Here is a 5,170-nt window from a genome sequence, read left to right as displayed (position 1 = left end):
TTTATTAATTGATTAATATTAATTAATCAAAATTATTCAAAATTAATTAAAATTAATTGATTTAATCAATTATATAAAATTTAAGAGTTATTTTATATCTATATAATTATTTTAAATTTGAGAGCAATTTAAAAATCTTTATTAATAATTATTAAAATTCAAGAGCATTTTAATTAACTAATTAGAGCAAATATAAAATAAAAATGCAATGAATAAAATGAAAAAAGAGAGGAAAGAATGTTTTCACTATTTGACTTGTGCAAGCTCTCAAACTCTCCAAAATCCTCTCCAAATAATAACTCTCAAACAAATTGTACAAGTTCTCCGCTCAATCAGCTCTCACAAACTATACAATCTCTCTAAAAAACTCAACACACTCAAATTGAACTCCCCTACAAGCTCTCTAATGTCCCTCTTATATGAGTTCCTGCAACTATCTTGTGGACTCTATCCTCTGCAACTGCGAGCCTCAACTATTGCAACCATTGGCTACGAACACCTACAAACAAACAAGTGAAAAATCAGTACATCATAAATGAATTAAATGGATGCCAATAAATCTAAGCTACTGTAGGTAGATAGGGTAATGAAAAGCAATAAAGGCTAAGTACAAAAAGCTAGTAGAGCAACAGTGTTGGAAACAAGTAGAGCAGTGGACTACTGTAATAGGAGAAAGACTACGAACACAAAATAAAACAACTAAAACACTAACACCAGTGTCAAAACTCCGAAATATCAAAATCACTAACAACCAACTGAAAACCCCGGTGGTCCAGTTTCAAACAACTACTGTTCACTCAAACAAACTAAAATTCTGAAAGTTCGTTAGGGATGTTAAGCCCTATGAACTTAGTCCCAAGCTAACCAAGAGGGGGGTGAATTGGTATTTTAAAAATTTTCTTTTCACAAAGAGCAAAAACACATAAATCAAAATCACACCATGTGAAAAATAAATGCGGAAATAAAAGTGCGGAAGCAAGAAACAAGAACACATAAATTTAAAGTGGTTCAGTCAACTCGACCTACGTCCACTCCTTGGAGGCACCCTCCAAGTATTGCACTACAAACGTGACTCTCCTTTAGCCCCCACGGCTAGGCGGAGAAGCCCTCACAAAAAACTTATTTTTGCCACCCCGGAAAGGCAGAGAACCTATATCCTTTTGCTTCCTCCTGAAGCTGGCAGAGAACCACAACCAGATGCTGACTCCTTACCTCTACCGACCCTTTCACGGACGAGAAACTCTAGACGAAGAAGAAGCAGAGCGATCCTTGAAGTAACCCTTGTGAATCCCCTCACAAGCTCCCCCTCACAAGATCCTCTCTCTCTCCCTCTCTCTCTTTCTCTCCTCAAGGCCTTCTCAGGTCAAGACAGCAGCCAAAAGTTTTTTCAAAACGTTGAACAATAGCTCTTAAATAGAAGAGCTTCAAAGGAGCTCATTAATTTCAAGTTGCCGACATTATCGTCCAGGCCGATATGGACATCAGCCTGGCCGATCAGTACAAATCTCAGAAGATCGGCCAGAGCATCGTCCTGAATGCAAACTGGACGATTTAAAATTGGCTTGATCGTCCAGGCCGATCTCACTATCGTCCCGGCCGATCAGTTCAAATGAGAGGAAAATCGTCCAGAGCATCACCCTGAATTCGAGCTGGCCGATATTTATCGTCCTGAAGTAACTAAGGTTTTTGAGTAGATCATCCTGATCGATCATGCGATCGTCCAGGACGATATGATCGTATCAATCATCCTTAATTACTCCCTTGATTTCCTGATCAATAAAGGCATAATTTGTGAATATCGTCCAGGTCGATCAATGATCGTCCTGGCCGATTATTTAAAAATGCAATATACCTTAATTGTCTATGGCGGCAACTTCTTTCTGTTTTGAGCTTATCATCCTGGCCGATACACGTATCGTCCTGGCCGATCTGTTAATGATGGCTGCCTTAATTAAGAATCCATATTTAGACTTTCTGTTTTAAGCGTGATCGTCCAGGACGATGTAAATATCGTCCTGGCCTATATGAGTAAAAACAGAAATTCTAATTCTCTCAAGTGTATGTGTGTTTGTAGGGTTACTTAGCATCAGTCTCTTTGACCATTACAAATAGACTCAAGAAAAGAAAAAATAAAGTACAGACTGACTCAACCCTAAACCTACGCAATCTTGAACTACTTCGTTTGTTCATTCGATCTTCGATTCCTAAAAAGTTAGAAGCAACAAGCAGTCCAAGAGAATCAACAGTGTTTGTCAATCATCAAAATATAAGTCATGAAAATAGATTTGCAACAATCTTCTCATTTTTAATGATGGCTAACACAAGTAGGAAAAACTCAGAGAAAAGAAAAAAAATAGTTCACTAGAAATTTAAAGTTACAAGTACATATGATTTTTTCTATCACATCTTACTCCCCATTTTGTCATCACAAAAAGAGGGTCCTAGACACACAAAATAAAAAGAAAATAACACAACAAAAACTAAAACAAACTACAAGATAAACTATATAAAACAGAAAACAGACAACAGAAAACACAGACTAGAAAAATGAGGGACCCTGATCATCAGATGGAGGTAGTGGAGGTGGCTGCTGAAAGTAGCTGGCAAGCGTAGTAAACTGAACATTGAACCAGGCGATGTCCTGGTCATGCTGCTGCTGCTGGTGGGTGATGTAGCTGTCAAATCGGGCTAAATCCTCTGTGTGGTGTTGCTCGTAACGGGCAATGCCTCAAAGTGTTGCTGCTCATGTGCAGCAACGTAAGCGTCAAAGCGGGTCTCCCATCGATCAAACCTCTCTTTCAACTTATCAACCGGTGAGTGCTGGTGTAGAGGAACAGGATCATGAACAGGAGCGGGAGCGGGAGCCTCCTCCTCCCCAGCCCCCCGAGGTTCCTCATCCCCAAGGTGGAGACGAGTACTGTAAAGGGTACTTAAGGAACTGTTTGAGTAGAAGGGAGTTGGGAGGTTAAGAGGAATAGGATACTGAAGTTGGTATTTGGTTTCAAGGATATAGACTGTGATGTGTCCTAAGGCTAGATTGGGTTTCCTCTTATGACCTGGATTGCGGATTGTGGTTAAGTGATCAATGTATTAAAAAATTAAGTCCGAAGTATTAAATTCTCTACGAGCCATGATGTAAAAAGTAGTGAGGGAAAGTAGAGGGTGATGTGGATTCGATCCCCGGCTTTTGGAATTATGAAGGTGCGAAGGACATGTTGGATTGTCCTAGCATCTTTGACTACAGATCTTGTCTCTCCAACATGAAAAGGTGCATTGGTCTGGCGAAGGAAGTGATTCGTCGTGGGCCAATCAAGGTCAGGATCTGAAGCGATTAAGTACAGCTTATCCCCGGTGGTGGATAGCTGTAATAGTTCAACACAGTCCTGATATGTGATTTCGACATGGCGTCGATTCACATAGGAGGTCAGGGCTGTGAAGGTAGGGTTAATGCGAAGGTTTGCAAAGAATTCTTGAAGAAACAAAGGGAGGTGTGAGTGAAAAGATCCATTACCGGGTATGAGGTGTGGGCAGGATTGATGATTCTGGATACAGTTATCCCACACTCTTTGTATCGATGGTAGGCGGCTTTATCTTCTACCTCCCTGAATCGAGGGTCCAAAGTGGCCCTCGAGGAACTCCCAGAAGCCTGTCGAACTCGTTTCCCACCGGCCATAGCAAGGGATTAGCAAGGAGACACAAGAGGAGAAGGGATGAGGTGGAAAATATGACTGGATCGGCCAGAATTTAAAGAAACGGCCATATCATCCAGGCCAATCGAAGAATCGTCCAGGCCGATATGGCTCAATAATTGCGTACAAGCCGATTAGTCAAAAAGGCAGTCCGATCGTCCGAGCCGATCAGATATCGGCCAGGACAATTAGACACAGGCGATCATCCCGAGGAGATAATCCGGACGACCGTTGAAAAAGCATATCGTCCGGGCCGATTAGGTGTATCGTCCAGGAAGTTAAAACGTTTTAAATCTCTGCCACGTGTATCGTCCAGGACTAACAGTGGATCGGCCAGGCCGATTGTCCAATAATGGATCGACTGGGGCCGATTTTAAGGATTTGAACGTGCTGACACGTGGATTGTCCCGGACGATCCAGTGTATCGGCCAGGACGATGCACATAAAATGCATCGGCCAGACGAATTATTCTATCGGCCAGGACTATCATCATGATTGCAACAGAATTTGATCAGATCGTCCAGGACAATATGGTATCATCCAGGACGATGAGTTATAATAAGCACAGGAAAGGTCAGCAAATGGAATTTGAAGATATTTTGTCTAATTATCCAGGAAGATACAGGTATCGGGCAGGACGATGTGACTAGAATTTGAAACCAAGGAAAAGATAGTGATGATCAAGGCCCTCAAAAATAAAACAAAATAAAAGCAGACAAAAACACAGTAATAGAAAGCTAAAAACAATTAAAATAAATTTAAAAAAAAAATAAATATTTTGAATTTTAATTTTTCTACATTTTTTTTGATCAAGGCATCATATGAGAAGTTCTCAAATAATTAAACTTTAGAGTTCCATAAGATCAAGGAGTTTAGCCAATCCTAATCAGACAAAGGTAAAATATCCAATTTTGTTAACCCTAGATCAGACATCCTTCAGGGTACAAATTTTCTTATGAAAAATAAAAGACCTAACTCAGAATACCTTAAAAGGATAAAAAGAAGATCCCTTCAAAACTTGTTTTCAAAGAAAATATCTCATAAATAATAAAACAAAGTAATTTATCTCAATCATGGAATTTGAAATCAAGCCCTTGAAAGCATCAATTAATCAATGAGTTCTCTAAGCTTTAAGAGTTTAGAAAAGAGAGGATAGCTTGCATTTAGTGGGCTCATTTTATGCCTCTTGTCACTTTGATTGGCTCTTTGAGCATCTTTTGATCTTTTTGATACACTTTTGTGTATATAGTTTTCTTTTCAATTTGACGTCATTGGCCTCTTTCCTTTTTAATTCTGGCATGCTAAGAAATCTTTAACAAACCCTTAAAAAAGAAATAAACTTAGTTGTGAGTATATCCTCCAAATATTAGAGAATAGGAGCTCTCTCTCTAACATAGGGAAGAACAAGTCACAAAACAAAGTCATAAACATGTAATAAATGCAATGACAAGATTTTAAATAACTTGAAAGATATATAAAAA

This window comes from Dendrobium catenatum, unplaced genomic scaffold (assembly GCF_001605985.2).
Source record: "Dendrobium catenatum unplaced genomic scaffold, ASM160598v2 original_scaffold_96786, whole genome shotgun sequence".
NCBI classification, from domain to species: Eukaryota; Viridiplantae; Streptophyta; class Magnoliopsida; order Asparagales; family Orchidaceae; genus Dendrobium; species Dendrobium catenatum.
This window is presented reverse-complemented; position numbering follows the sequence as displayed.